General features: G+C 37.9%; 1 long non-coding RNA gene across 1 annotated transcript in view; it reads left to right on the forward strand.

Moving 5' to 3' along the window:
* Nucleotides 1-5,889: 5,889 nt before the first annotated feature.
* Nucleotides 5,890-16,950, forward strand: part of LOC119870729 — a 34,577-nt gene continuing 23,516 nt past the window's right edge. The window contains exon 1 of the long non-coding RNA XR_005353497.1: nt 5,890-5,972. This is a non-coding gene — a long non-coding RNA (uncharacterized LOC119870729). The remainder of the gene's footprint in view (nt 5,973-16,950) is intronic.

Consider the following 16,950-nt stretch of genomic DNA (forward strand, 5'->3'; position numbering starts at 1 on the left):
TGCCAGGAACCAGAAGCAGAGATCAACATATATATCTCTGTTATTTTACAGATGTATATAGTCTTCTCTATATTACTCATTTAATTTGTTCTTATTTTTATTTTCCTTTTTAAAAAACTGGAATGATATGTGACATGTATTTCTCTTTAATGTCTCTATTTTGAGATCCATCTGTGTCCATATGGTATATCCTCTTTGTTCTTTTGATTTGCTATTGGGCATTTTATTGTATACATATGCTTTATTTATCTAATGATTTTCCCATTGATAGACTTTTTAGGGTATTACCATTTTTTAATATTATAGCAAAATTGCTACAAAACTCTTGAAATATATTTTTTGTTCACATTTCTCAAGAAGCTACCAGTAAAGCAGATTGCTATGTTTAAGGAAATGTACATTTGATTGCAAAACTATTATGAAATTATCCTTGAGGAAGTCACTACCACTTTATACTCCTAAGAGGCAACTCCTAAGAATACCCATATCCCTGCCTCCTTATACACTCAAGAGGATTATTATTAAAATTATTGCCCATTTGGAGCAAAAGTCTTTATTTTTATTTTATTTTAATGGTTGCAATATGATTGAATAGCTTTACTTATTCATTTGGTCATTTGTATTTACATGTCTGGAGAAAGCTAGTTTATAATGTTTGCCCATTTTTCTGTTTTTGTCATTGATTTAGTTGTGTTTTTTCATTGATTTAATCTAGTTGATTTTTGCTATATCTTTTAAGTATTAATATTTTCTTTGTAATATATATATAATTAAAATATTGCTGTTCATTGTCTTTTAACACTGTATATATCTTCTGCTATACAGAAATCTTATGGTTGATGCAGTCAGATTGACTGGTCATTTATTGCTTTTTAATAATATATCTTGTGTAGGAAGGCAACCCACTCTAGAGTTATAGATATATTTTCCTTCATTTTCTCCTGTTAATTGTATGTTTTAAAATTTTATAGAAAATTCTTTGATATCCAATATTATTTTTTGTGCATGTATTAGGGCTACTATATAACTTATTGCCTCATTTGTATTATCAAGTCTGTAAATTATCTGATCATATTTTTCACTCATTTTCAAGTGGGCTAATGAAGGCTATATTCCACATCCCTTCCCCCTAATGTTGGAATAGCTAGCTCTATCCTTTCCTCCTTGAACTGAAATACCCTTTTTATCATACACCAAATTATCTTTCAGTCATGGCTCTATTTGCATATACTCTGCTTTGACCTACTTAATTACTTTTATGCTATTACCACAATATTTTATGTACTGTGGGTCTTAAAAATAATTTTTTTCTTTAAAAAATAATCTCCACTTTTCTGATGTATTAGAATTAACTTGTCAAGTCTCTTCTACAATGTTTTGGGAATGCATTGCATTTATAGATTAATTTGGACCCAACTTATATAACAGTGAAACCTTTTATCTAGGAACATGTATCTATACTTAGATCTTTTGGTGTGTGATACCTTAATGCTTTATAGTTCTTTTTTTAAATATAAGTTTTATTCTTCATGTTAAGCTTATTTCTAGTCATTTACATTATTTTTTCTAGTGTGAATGGAGATTTTCCATTTATTTCAGTAACCAGTTACTTTTGGTATAAAAAGAAAATGTTAACTGTTAAAAATATTTATCTTAAACATGAATAGCTACTGAAATGAATTTATTTAATTCTCATGAATTTTCTTGATATATAACATAAGGTCTGCAAAAGTGACTTGTTTCTTTATTTTCAATGTTTATACTCCTTTTACATTAGCCAGAGTCTCCTGAATAATGTTCAATGCTGTATTGGCAATATACATCTAAATCTTTTTCCTTTCTTTAATGGTAATGCCTTAAATGTTTTATTTATTTTTAATGTGCAATTTCCTGTTAGTGGCTGATAAAGAATTTTTGTATTACACACATGTACAAATTATACATGTAACACAGACATGGCATATGTGGGCATATCAAGTCTGGAGTAAAGGAGTGAGCACAATGCATCAATGCATTGAGGAAAGACCTCAGCTCTTAGAATAACCAGATTGGAATCCTGGTGCCATCATGTATTATCACTGTGAGACATTAAGGATGATACTTTATTCTACAAATTTATTTCTACATCTAAAATAGGAAGATAACAATACACATAGGAATAGCATTGTTATGAGCAATAAAAGAGATAATGTATGTCAACAGGCTCACAGAATGCTTGATGTAGACTGGACTCAATAAATCTAGATTCCCACCCAGTTCTCAGAGGACCTGGACAACAGGAAAAGCCAACTAAAAATAGCAAGACACCATTCCTTGTATTTCTCTTATTCTCTCACTCTTATTCAAGAGCCTATTGTCTATTAATGTAATGCATAGTTTGTATTTGGGTATTTAGTTTCACTAAAATGACTTTATGGATCTAATGGATCTACACTATAAATCAAGGATACAACAAATGAATGAGCCTATGAAGCTTGACAGTTTTGTAATTTACAAATAACTAAAAAAAGAAACAGCTTCTTTCAGAATTTTATAAAGTTGATTAACTTTGTATATCCATAAAAAGGTGGGGGTGAATGGGTGACGGGGCACTGAGGGGGGCACTTGATGGGATGAGCACTGGGTGTTATTCTATATGTTGGCAAATTGAACATCAATAAAAAATAAATTTATTATTAAAAAAAAGAAATCTCATTACACTAAATATTTTTATTTAAAGTCCAAATGGCTTCATCCAAATTTGAGAAGTCATGTAGGAGTGTTCAATACCAAGGTAAGAGCCACCTTATTATGGAGAAGGTTTATTAGTGATGTTAGGGTCAAGTCATTGCTAAATTAATAACTAGAATTAAATAGAAACCAGTGAACCTCTTATGAAGTACTTTATACATGTTCAGATTTTGATAATTTAGAAAAGCAGAAGCCAGTCCCCACTTGGACAAAAGTTTATTTCTTCTACTTCTGTCAGAGCTAATAATCAAAATGGTTTGAATGACCTTACATAGTTTTCCCTATTTGGATGGGTCCCATCCTGTCACTTGTAATTTAGATGGCAAATATGTCCCCCCATACCTTATGGGCTGTTGTTAGTTTAACATTCTGTGACACTGTTATTCTGTGGCTTTTGGAGGAGATGCCCATTTCACATAAGACTCAGCTTCCAAATATAAAGCATGAAGCAAGTGAAATAATCTAATCAGGTCAATTGTGAGTCCCTTTGTGGCATCGACCATGTTTTTCATGACTTGTCCCCATATAAAACTCAGCATAGAATTTAAAACGTGATATGTATTTCCACAGATACTTTAATGGCAGTTAATGGAAATGATATTTGAGTGGTTTCAGGACTATGAATAGCAAACTTTCTAATGTATAGTTTTGAAGTTCATTTTTCCAAAGAGATTTTGCACTTCTTGATGACAGGGATGTAAAATGCTTTTTTATCTGTAATAGCGACAAATGCTAGTGGAGTGAATGTAAAACAACAATTTGACAGTTATCAAAATAAAGTTTATTGAGTGAACCACAGTTAAATACAAAATGGGTAAGAATTCAAAGAAATATAAAATTAAAAATTATTCCCATTATAAGAAGTCATCTTAGACAATAAACTCTCTTAGGAGAATGGAATATACTTCCATCTTGTTAGAAAGTCGTTATGTAAATGAGTAACCTATATAATGGTTGGTAGCTTAGCTTTAAAAAATCCATGGGCTGAGAGAATACAAGGAAGTTTAGTATCTTTACATCTAAAAGGCTCAATAGTCTTCTCTTTGAGGTTTGGGGACATTTTCTTTTGTTCTCCAAATGCACATTCACACATACTGATCTGGAAGCCTGAGATTAGTGGCTGTTTCAGTGTCAAAACCCGGAAATCAGAAATAGATGTTAATATATCGAAAGCCAAGTATGTTTTAAGAGTGAGGCGGGCCCTTGAAGTGTGTACCCTGAGAGAATACTCTAGGGCAAATGCACAAACGCTCCAAAGGAAAAAGAAATGGTTTTATTTTTCACATATCCTATTAAAAGTCAGTTTTGCTGCTTTCATGGAAATCAAGATAATTATAAGTGACTTACTGCTGCAAGTGTGTATGTGTGTGGGTGTACATCAGCAAGAACTTTCTCTTTCTGAGCAGACAGATATTTCTATATTCACTTAATAAGACTTGATTTCTTGAACTTGCAGTTCATTTGGGAAGTTTGTTCTTTTTCCATGTGTCCCCAGACACAGGAGAGGTCTGAAGGAGTGTGATGCAGGCAGGACCCTGTGGCCTGGTTTCTGCCCCCTTTCTGCCTGCCTTTTGGGGCCTGGCCTGCTGTGTGGCTGCTGTTTATACCGGCTGAAGTGCTTTCTGTGTTTGAGTTGGCACTGTCAGCTTACATGCTAGAACCTCAAGCTGTTCATAAGGTCTGTCCCAGAGCTTTGAAACCTATGAGCTGGCGGCTGGGGCGAGAGAATGTCTCTCTCAGTTTTTGGGTGAACTCCATGTTTTTTCCAAGAGGTTAGATCACTGTTCATAGTCCAGACTTGCTAGACAGAATGTAACAGTTACTGTTTGAGACATCCTGAACTTTTAAAGGCAAAAGGCAGAGGGGGGAGGGAAAGAAAAAAACCCAAGGTCAACTTAACAGCTTGAAAACGAACTTTTTTTTATATCTGGTAAACAAAGATTTTTACTGAACTGGAAAGCTTTATCACCAAAGAAGGAAAAAATAACACTTCTTGTTATGACAAGAGGATATGTTGTTCCAAACTTACCAGTTGCATCTCAAGTCATGTTTGAGACCCAACCAGATTACTCAGCAGTTGTGGTAGGGGTATTAGAAGTGATATAATTTTTGTAGAAATTTACCTGGCCATGGCCCTGGTTCTTTCATCAGTGGATAAAGATTTTTAGATTTGTCTGTTCCACAAGTAGCAAAATTAGGAAAACTCTGACACCTGCTTGTCCCCTGCCCGTGGTTCTGTGTTCTTATTTCCTGTTTTTTTGTTTTTTTGTTTTTGTTTTTGTTTTTTTTGGCAGGGGTGGGGGTCATATTAGGAATATAGCTGATTGCTTTTTGCCTAAGATTTCTCTCCCCTCATCTCTTTCTGTGGGGAGTTTTGGTTCGTGGGAGAGATTCTATTTTGGTTACATAAGCTCCAGCATGGCTAGAGGTCTATAGTTTACTTCCATTTGGGTGTGTGTATAAATGAGCATGGTGCAAATATATAAAAGACACCATACCTAAGAAGCTAGTAAATTATTTAAAAGTTTCACACCAAAGCATAACAACTTCCAAGTAAAAAAAGTAAACACATGGAAGAATTAAGTTTAGAGCTGGATATGACTGAATTCCAAGGTTCATAGCAACTTTGTTTATAGGAAAACATAGAAGAGTCCTTGTTATTTCCTCTCCCCCACCAACCCCAAACAAGCACAAAGTCTATGTTCTTATAAATATGTTAAGAATTTCATCTGTGATGTTTGTCTATGAAGCACATAAAAATGCCTTTGAATGGAGTTTGTGCCAGTCATTTCACCAAGCCAAGGGGGAAAAAAAATCACTGAGAGAAATGCTAGGGAGAAATGAATAGCCTCACCTAGAATCTTTAAGGTATATTTATTCTTGGGTCAAACTCAGTTGTCTTCCATTTTTGCAGTGGCAGATTCTTTCTGCCTCCTTCTTTATACCTCATTTCCTAACCTGACTCATGCCATTTGCCTGATAAGGCTGAAGGATGTACAAATGGAATATTTTGTTTGACCTTGACAAGAAGCAATGCCATTAGAGACTCATATTGTATCAATTTCAGTGTGATAATGTTCTATCCTATGAGGTGGCTTTGTTTGTCATTCAAGAGATTTATTGATGCAATGTGTGTTCCCTGGTCCTTTCTTGAAAAAATGTTTATACCTGTGGGCATGTCCAGAGGGTAGTGAATGACTTGCATTCATGAGAACAGCATTCAGAAATTCATGGTTGCCAAGGTAAGCAGCAAAGGCATGCCCTCTGCCACTCTATTCCCTTGTAAAGAAACAGTCTCTAGGGTAACAGACTAGCACCCTTGAGGCCAGAGTCCCTAGTGTTTTAGTTTTGGTTGGGATGTGGAGGCGGGGAATGGGGAGAGAGACAACATGAAATAATACCAAGAAAAGAATTTTTGTTATTATTCTGGCAATTTAAAAAGGGGAAAGAGTTGAGGGATGAGGAGGATTCAGAATTTTCCACTTTGGATCTCAATAGAGATTTAATTCAGATCGGCCTTGTGCATTGTGAGCATAATGCTCCTTTCAAAGGTTAATTTCAGGGACATAGACAACTAATGGTCCAAGGCATGACCGAAGGATCAGGCTCTGGGCTGTCACAGGCTGTGATTGTCAGGTGGTGAATAGTCAGGAACTCTGATTCTCTTGGAATTTGTGGCATTTTTAGGATTGATTGTTTTCTCTACAGTAATTAATGGAATTAATGGATAATATCACCTGAACAAGCGTTCTCAAGAAATATTGCTGCCCTTGATTTAACAATCTTAATGGGAGGGATTTTTTCTATGGACTATCTCCAAGTGCAGAAGAATCTCAGGTGACAGCTTCTAACTCTTGGAGACAGCTGGAGTGTAGATTGTAAACCCAGTAGGTAATATTGGGATATTATGTCCTTTATAGAATTTGGCATATTGTTAGTGCTTAATACGTAATATGTTAGGGGCTGGAAAGAGGGGAGGCTTTTTTCATGGATGGGGAAAGCAGCTTTAAAATTAAGGAGGTTTTCACATTAAAAGAAAGGAATGATTTCTGATAACTCATTTTTGCATTTTTGTGTTACTGGAGAAGTGTTTCTAAACATTAGCATTGGAGCCTGGGTTATAGAAGCATAATAGCTTGTTTTTGCTAGCTGTCATCTTGTTAATATTGTTCAGGCATTATTGAAATGGCATGCAGCGAAAGACAGGAATTGGCCTGTACGTTACTTTCTAAACCCAAATAGACTGTAATGAACACATCTGATTGGATTGGCATAATGTCAAACCCAGTCAAAACCTGAAATGCTAAGTGTCCTAGGCCAGGCTAACAAAGAGTCGATCTGGGTTAGAAGAACTTCTATTTGTTCAAATTCTTTCCCTTTGGTTTACTATTAAACCAAGCAGCATATTGAGTATTTAACAGAAAAGGACACAATGAATAGATTGGCTCTTTAGCCCTTCCTGATGTGACAAAGCAAAGGGTCAGTGGGGAGGTCAGTGCAGCCTTGACAAGGACCTACAAGGTCAGAGGGGCAATAAAACTGCCCCCTTCTCATTAATCCCTTTGAATGGGGTTACTATAGACTTCTAGTTTTATAGTAACAGTCTGGAAGAGGGACCGAATTAACACTCACAGAATCTACTGCCATCTAGGAGACTCCCTGCTGTATACCAGTTAATATACTACAGTGGGCTCCTTCTCCCTTGGTCGTCTAGCTACAGTGGGCCTGGGCTTGACCCTCAACAGCATGGTTGTAGTAATCACAAGAGGCCCTGAAACGATCAGTCATTTCCGATCCTGAGATGTTATCCATTCCCTGAAAAGTCATATGAGGTAGCAGGAAGCTGAGCTGAAGTAGAGCCTTCATGAGGTTAAAAATGGGGGAAGGCTAGGGAGATACCCTCTTAAGAGCCTGATCACTAAAATCTGTATAAAAATTGGATAATAGGTCTCAAAGGAACCTTATAAAATTCTCTTGTTTAATAGTCTGTCTTTAAGCAGGTGAATATTTAAGTTATCCAGAAAAGGGAGTTAGTTGTTCCTTTCTTAAAATTTTCAAAGGGAAATGCTGCATATAATACCCTGAAAGTGAATTCCACATTTTGGCTACAAAGGATGTTTTCTGTCAAAAAAAAAAATCTGCCTTTTTAAAGTCAAGCTTATTTCTTACTGTTTATTAGCTGTGTATAAAGAGAACAATCTATCATTCTACTCAATACAAATTGAACATATTTCTAAAATTTCCTGTCAAGTTAACTTGCAGGAATTTCTAATTAGTGTACAGATTCCACTATCTAAGGATATTTAGAAATTTGCAACTTATGTAGAAATAACATCTTGTATAATAATAATAATGGTACTCGTTGCATGTGTACCATGTACCAGATATAGTTTTAAGTGTTTAATATGTATTAATTCCATTTCTCTCAACCAACAATATTAGGTAGGTACCAGTTTTTACAGATTATTAAAATTGAGGCACAAGGAGATGAAATAACTTTTTCACACTCATAACAAATAGAATGAGCTTGAGAGCATACACACCCAATCACTAGGTGACACTTGCTTGTGAAGACTGGGTTCATTACATCCGAGGCCTCACTCAGAAAGGTCTTTCAAATATAAAAGGTCCCGAAATACAGCATTCCACTAATAGTTGTAAAAATCTATCACAAAGTTTAAGATAGTGTGTCTATGTGTTTGTGTAGGTGTATAAATGTTTTCAGATTTCCTGAGTCTCATGATCTTTTTTGTTTTTCTTTTACTTAGAACAGATTGGAACACAAAGGTCATAAAAAAGCTTTTCCTGTATCTTCATCTCTGTTTTGGTTGTTTTTTGTGTTTGTTATTTAGATCCTGAAGGAGAGACACAGTTGCATATTGACAAGGTTTTGGGTACATAAAGGATGAGAATGGAAAAGTGGACTTGAGGGTCCTGGGTTTTTCAGAGGCAGAGCAGGCTTAGAAAAGACTGGCCCATGCCACCACCCAGTATACCAGGTGACAGCCCTGGAGAGAGGTTAGTGCGGTGAGCAGGGCTCAGGAGGCAAGAAATAATTTATTTGAGCTCACATTTCTTTACTCTTTCCATTTCTCCATCTCATGCCATTAGACTTGTCACAAATAGTCCACTTGGGAGAGACAGATGAAAAAAAGAGAAAAGCTAGAGATGTAGGATTTGTAGAAATAAGGGGTTGGGATGGAGAGAAAAGCATCAGGAACTATTTTAGTGAGGGAAGAGGTCTGACAGTATGTGACTGGATGAGTAGTTTTTCCTCTTTTTGTAATCAAATGCTGCAGCTTCCAAGGAGGTGACATTTGGAAATGAGAGTCCGAACCCAGCTTGCCAAGAAACTGCCTTGGCCGAACCCACAGAATATAGTGATCATTAGTACTTAGTAAGTATTATTTTACATAGAGTGTCCCCACAGGAGGTAGAGAATTTAAGATCAATCCAGAGTCCATCAACAAGGATTAGACAATAGGGAATGTGTAGAAAGGGTAAGAAGGCAGATGGATGGTTCTGGGGCTGTACTTTCTGCTCAGGGAAATGCCTTACTAAACTGGTATGCCTTATGGAAAAAGTGAGTGGTCTCTCTTGTCAGCATTGAGGGGTTTATAGAAGGTGCTTTGTCTTTGGCTTTAAATGCAGTTGGTATTAAGTGTTTTCTGAGTATGGCTCAGGGCCAGGCTAGCTTTGAACTCCAAAAGGGATGAGGTCAGAGGATGCTACAGAGTAAAATCAGTAGACTCTCTGCAGTGGGATCCTGACAGTCATTTTCTGTAATTCTATAAATCAATAGTAGAATTATGACTGGAAAGAAAAAAAAAAGACGGTGGTGGAGAAACATGTGAGATACGTTCTACATTGACTACCTCAGCTTCCGTCATTGACTAGGGGGAGCATTGCCTGAGAATAATGATTAATACAAAGAACAATGAGAAGTGTAAACTCTGTGTCTGAAGCTACAGGATTAAAAAAATCTTAAATTCATGGACTTGCCCAGGATCTCAGATATGAAGCTTTAATTATTTGATGGTTGGCTTAGCAGATTATAAACTTTATAGTGATTGTAAGATTTATCATTGATTTAAATATGTTTTGGTGTGTGATGGTGAATGAACTGATTTTAAGACATTCTGATTGCAAGACATTAAAATGTAACTTAGAATCAAGGAAGTATGGTTTTATGTAAAAGGCAATACTGTATTTTTCTTTTTTAAAAGGCTTTTATTTGGGCAACCCTGGTGGCTCAGCAGTTTGGTGCTACCTTCAGCCCAGGGTGTGGTCCTGGAGACCTGGGATCGAGTCCCACATCGGGCTCCCTGCATGGAACCTGCTTCTCTCTCTCTCTCTCTCTCTCTCTCTCTTTCTCTGTATCTTTAATAAATAAATAAAAATTCTTTAAAAAAATAAAAGGTTTTTATTTATTTATTTGAGAGAGAGAGAGAGAGAGAGAGAGGGGTGGGGTGAGGGTGTGAGGAATGGCAGAGGGAGAAGGAGAAGCAGACTCCCCACTGAGCAGGGAGCCTGACATGAAGCTTGATCCCAGGACCCCGGGATCATGACCTGAGCAAAGGCAGACATTTAACCAACTGAACCATCCAGGCACCCTAATACTAGTATTTTTCACTATTTGGCTCACTCATTTTTTGCCATTGAGGCTCTGATTAGATTTGTCAAAAACAATTTTAAATTTTACTTAGTTTTCATATTTTGGTGAAAGCTTTTTACATATATAATAAAATTTGGATGCCTATAATGAAAGAATCGTAGAAGAGCCCTAAGTATTTGTCTTCTAGAAAATATTTTCACTCACTGAATTCCAATAAAAAATATGCATTTTTAAGTTATGTAATTTGTTCTTAGTAGTAAGGAAATATTTTTACTGGATGCAGTGTGATGAAATAGAGAAACAGCTGAGCTGCGAAGCAAATAATCTGAGTTTTAGTATGTGCTCTGCCACACATATGACTTTGGGCAAGTCTAGTTGAAAAGCCTTGGGTATTTCAAAGCTACAGGAGCCTCAGCTTTACCATGAACCACACTATATTAATTTCACTGGTTCCCACATAACAAGCACAAACTGACCAGAGACCCTTTTCAAATTACTTCTATTTATTATAGGATTATTCAACATAAAAAGAATTACTCAATATTAACTTACTTTATCAAAATTAAAGCTTCCTTCTAGATAGAGGTTAAAGGCAATAGTACTTAAATAGATACCTACAGTGGTCCATTAGCCGCCCTGTAAATAGGGATGCTCTCAGTCTGTCTTCTGTAGCTGCCTAGCTCATTATAGAGACTAGATCCTGGAAGGGGGCTCCTTTCAAAGTGAGGTCCAGAACCCTGTGCTGGAGCTTTAATATTCAGCTGTAGGAGTATGGAAGGACATAATGCTCCCCTGCAGTGGGATCAGTGTCATCATTGACTATGAAAGCTCTGGGCTTGTTTCCATATCCTGTAAAGGGAACTCCCTTTTTGGAGTTAGTTTCCTTACAGGTGTTGGAGTTCACAGCCTTGACTACACCCAGATTATTCTAAAATGTTCATCATAGGGATCATTAGTGCAAGTTCTGGCTATTCTTACCCATACAGTGGGTAGACCTAACAGATATAAAAATTAGTTAACTTTGATTCTTGGGCACATGACAGAGGAGTAGGGTCCTCAACTCACCTGGCCCCCCTAACTTACCTAGATAACTTTCAGACCATCCTGAAAACCTACGAATTTGACCAGAGATTTAAAGAGAGAACAGCCAAATGCTACAGAGAGAAGGATTTTCACTTCTAACAAGGTAGGAGGCAGAAAAAAAAAAAAAAAAAAGTAAAAAAGAATCAAGTGGGGGAGAGGCCCCGCGAGGAGCCAGGCAAAAGCGGGTTGGCAAGGCTCCAGGACAGGAAAGCCAGCCCCGGAGAAGCAGGAACTTAAAATCTGCATTGGATTCTTCTCGGACAGAAAGGTGCACAGCAGGAAATCGAGCAGAATCCCAGGAGGGGCAGTGAAACCTCCAGTATTCCAGAGTCACTAATAGAGGAAGTGTGCCCCAGGGAAAGCACACCACAGACTATGGGCCAATCCGTAAAGGGCTGGACCGCTCACCTGGCCGGGCATCAGGGAGAAGCCGGTAGGTGAGGTGGGACTCAGGTCAGAGGGGTTGCGCCCTGCTGCCTTCTAGAACCCCGGCTCCAGGGCCCCGGATCCCAGGGCGCCTGGAGACACAGCTGGCGCCCTGTGCTCCCCTAGGACAGGCGGAGGCGGGGAGGGCACAGGACAACAAGGACTCTCCTGCCACCGGGCACCCCCAAACTGTGCAGATCAGCGCTCCTTGCTTCACCTGGAGCATCCAGGACAGTGCGGACTGGGAGACTGCGGTAGTTACTGTGGGAACTGACTCCAGAGCTAGAGACCTGGCCAATGCCAGTGTTGTTGTTCCTCCTTGTCTCACCTTGTGTCTGGGAGAGGCGGTGCCACCAGGAAACAAGGGCCAGCTCCTACTGAGCCCGGCTCCTGGCAGCAGGCGGGGCAGCTCCCCCAGGTACACACACCTGAGAAGCAGCACAAAGACCAGCTGGAAGAACAGGGGAAGAGCAAGTTCTTGACCAAGCAGTGCTGGAAAGCTCCAGGGGAAGTCCAGGGATTTACAGTATATAGAACTAGAGGGTACCCCTCCTATTTTTTTCTTCCTTTTTACAGTACAGCTTGTTTTTATATCAGACTGTAAATTTCCAATTTTTTTTATTTTTTCGCACCTTAACTACAATATTATACCACCTCTTCATTTTTAAGATACTACCATTTTGGCTTTCATATTTCTACAGTTACAGGCCCTAATATTTTCCACTTCTAGATTCCCTTCAACATACTCAACAATTTTGGGAGATATACAAGATATGTTTTTTTTTTTCTTCCCTGTTTTTTGTTTTCTCTGTCTCATTTTGTCCTACAATGGCAGAAGTTAATACCTTCTAAAACATGACCAGCATTCACCCAGAACCAAGTGATGTACGGTGCCGGTTCATTATGTGAGATTCCTCCTTCCCTTTCTGCCCCCCACTTTTATCTCATTTATGTTTTGGTGGTCAATGGTGGGGCTCTCTACAAGTATTTCTGCTTTATATAAATTTGGGACTGAGCATCTTCTAACATACAGAACTTAATATACTCAGAAACAAGAGGATCACCCTCTAGGACCCCTCAGGTACACAACATTCTCCCTCCACTACAACTTCGTCACTACCACCTTAGTCCCCCCAACCTTTTTTATTTTCTTTTTCTTCTCCTTTTCTTTTTTTCTCTTTACTTTTGCTTTTTTCTCTTCCTTTACTCTCTTTTCTTTTTGTTTTTTTCTCTTCTTTGAGATTCTTGGCCTTTTATTTTTTACTACTTTGTTTCAAAATTTGTTTTCGATTTACTAGTCCTTTTGCTTTATTTTCTTCTGATCTTTGTTTTCTTTTTTTTTTTAAAGATTTTATTTATTATTCATAAGAGATACAGAAAGAGAGAGATAGGGAGGGGGAGACAGAGAGAGAGAGAGAGAGAGGCAGAGACACAGGCAGAGGGAGAAGCAGGCTCCATGCAGGGAGCCTCAGGTGGGACTCATCCCGGGTCTCCAGGGTTAGGCCCTGGGCTGAAGGCGGCACTAAACTGCTGAGCCACCCGGGCTCCCCCGATCTTTGTTTTCAATTTCTGGTCTCTGACCTGGGCAGAATCATCTAGGGTGAAATTTACTTAGGTCGTGGTTGATATCCTTGACTCAGCCCACTCTTCTCACTGTAGCATTCCAGCTGTTCTCTCTTTAAATCTCAGGCCAAATTCCTATGTTTTCAGGATGATTTGAATGTTATCTAGGTAAGTTGGTGGGGACAGGTGACTTGGGGATCCTACTCTTCCACCATCTTGCCCCGCCTCGTACAGCCACTCTGCACTGAGCAAAATGAGTAGAAAGATGAACTTACCACAAAAGAAAGAATCAGAAACAGTACTCTCTGTCACAGAGTTACAGAATTTGGAATACAATTTGAAGTCAGAGGGCCAATTCAGAAACACTGTTATAAAGCTATGTTTGGCTCTGCAAAAAGGCATGAAGGAATCAAGAGACTTCAGGACTACAGAACTCAGATCTAATCAGGTCAAAATTAAAAATCAATTAAATGACCTGCATTTCAAACTGGAGGTCCTAACGACAAGAGTTAATGAGGTAGAAGAGTGAGTGACATAGAAGTCAAATTGATGGCAAGGAAGGAAGCTGAGGAAAAAAGAGAAAAACAATTAAAAGACCATGAGGAAAGGTTAAGAGAAATAAATGATAGCCTGAGAAGGAAAAACTACATATAATTGGGGTTCCAGAAGTGCTGGGAGGGCCAGAGGGCCAGAAAGCATAATGGAACAAATCATAGCTGAGAATTTCCCTAATTTGGGGAGGGAAATAGACACTTAGATCCAGGAGATAGAGAGGTCCCCCCCTCCAAAATCAATAAAAATCATTCACCTCCTCAACGTTTAATAGTGAAACTTGTAAATTCCGAAGAAAAAGAGAAAATTTTTAAAGCAGCAAGAGACAAGAGATCCTTAACTTATATGGGGAGAAATATTAGATTAACAACAGACCTCTCCACAGAGACCTGCCAGGCCAGAAAGGGATGGCAAGATATATTCAGGGTCCTAAATGAGAAGAACATGTAGCCGAGAATACTTTATCCAGCAAGGCTCTCCTTCAGAATAGAAGGAGAGATAAAGAGCTTCCAAGATAGGCAGAAACTGAGAGAATATGTGACCACAAAACAAATTCTGCAAGAAATATTAAGGGGGACCCTGTAAAAGAAAGAAGAAAGCCAAAAAAATAATCCACAAAAACAGGGACTGAATAGGTATTACAATGACACTAAATTCATATCTTTCAATAGTAACTTTGAACATGAATAAGCTAAATGATCCCATCAAAAGATGCAGGGGTTCAGACTGGACACAAAAGCAAGACCCACCTATTTGCTGTCTATAAGAGACTCATTTGAGACCTAAGGAAACCTCCAGCCTGAAAATTAAAGATTGCAGAACCATTTGCCATTCAAATGGTTCTCATAAGAAAGCTGGGGTAGCAATCCTCATATCAGATAAGTTTATCCCAAAGACTGTAGTAAGAGATGAAGAGGGACACTATATCATACTTAAAGGGTCTACCCAACAAGAGGACATAACAATCATGAATATTTATACCCCTAATGTGGGAGCTGCCAAGTATATCAATCAATTAATAACCAAAGAAAGACATACATAGATAATAATACACTAATAGTAGGCAACTTCAACACGGCACTTTCTACAAATGACAGATATTCTAACCACAACATCTCCAAAGAAACAAGGGCTTTAATGATACACTGGACAGATGGATTTCACACACATATATATAGAACTTTGCATTCGAACACAACTGAATACACATTCTTCTCAAGTGCACATGGAACCTTCTCCAGAATAGACCACATACTGGGTAACAAATCAGGTCTCAACTAATACCAAAAGATTGGGATTGTCCCATGTATATTTTCAGACCACAATGCTTTGAAACTAGAACGCAATCACAAGAAGAAATTAGGAAGAAACTCAAACACGTGGAGGTTAAAGAGCATCCTGCTGAAAGATGAATAGGTCAACCAGGATATTAGAGAAAAATTGAAAAGATTCATGGAAACTAATGAAAATGAAGATACACTCATTCAAAATCTTTGGGATACAGCAAAAGTCATCCTAAGAGGGAAATCCATTGCAATATGAGCATCCATCAAAAAATTGGGAATAACTGAAATACACAAGATAACCCTGCACCTAAAGAAACTGGAGAAAGAACAGCAGATAAAATCTACACCAAGCAGAAGAAGAGAGTTAATAAAGATTTGAGCAGAATTCAATGAAATAGAGTAGAAGAAATGTAGAAGAGATCAACAAAACCAGGAGTTGCTTATTTGAAAGAATTCATAAGATAGATAAACCATTAGCCAGCCTTATTAAAAAGAAAGGAGAGAAGACTCAAATTAATAAATTCACAAATGAAAAGGAGAGATCAAAACCAATACCAAGGATATACAAATGATTTTAAAAATGTTTTATGAGCAGCTGTATGCCCACCAATTAGGTAATCTAGAAGAAATGGACGCATTTCTGGAAAACCACAAACTACCAAAATGGTACAGGAAGAAATAGAAAACCTGAACAGGCCAATTACCAGGGAGGAATTTGAAGCAGTCATCACAAACCTCCCAAGACATAAAAGTCCAGGGCCAGATGACTTCCCGGGGGAATTCTGTCAAACGTTTAAAGAACAATACCTATTCTACTAAAGCATTTCCTAAAGATAGAAATGGACGGAATACTTCCAAACTCGTTTTATGAGGCCAGCATCACCTTAATTCCAAAACCAGACAAAGACCCCCCCAAAAAGGAGAATTATAGACCAATATCCCTGAAGAACATGGATGTAATAATTCTCAACAAGATACTAGCCAATAGGATCCAACAATACATTAGGAAGATTATTCACCATGACAAAGTGGGATTTATCCCTGGGATGCAAGGCTGGTTCAACACTCGTAAAACAATTAACATGATAGATCATATCAGCAAGATAAAAAACAAGAACCATATGATCCTCTCAATTGATAGAGAGAAAGGATTTGACAAAATACAGCATTCATTCCTGACAAAAACTCTTCAGAGTATAGGGATAGAGGGAACATTCCTCAGCATCTTAAAAGCCATCTATGAAAAGCCCACAGCAAATATCATTCTTAATGGGGAAACACTGAGAGACTTCCCCCTAAGATCAGGAACACTACAGGGATGTCCACTCTCACCACTGCTATTCAACATAGTACTAGATGTCCTAGCCTCAGCAATCAGTCAACAAAAAGAAATAAAAGGCATGCATATTGGCAAAGAAGAAGTCAAACTCTCCCTCTTCACTGATGACCTGATACTGTACTTAGAAAACCCAAAAGACTCCACCCCAAGATTGCTAGAACTTATACAGCAATTCGGCAATGTGGCAGGATACAAAATCAATGCCCAGAAATCAGTGGCATTTCTATACACTAACAATGAGACTGAAGAAAGAGAAATTAAGAAGTCAATGCCATTTAAAACTGCACCCAAAAACATAAGAGACCCAGGAATAAACCTAACCAAAGAGGTAAAGGATCTATGCCCTAAAAACTACA

The sequence above is a fragment of the Canis lupus genome, chromosome 1 (genome assembly GCF_011100685.1).
Source record: "Canis lupus familiaris isolate Mischka breed German Shepherd chromosome 1, alternate assembly UU_Cfam_GSD_1.0, whole genome shotgun sequence".
NCBI classification, from domain to species: Eukaryota; Metazoa; Chordata; class Mammalia; order Carnivora; family Canidae; genus Canis; species Canis lupus.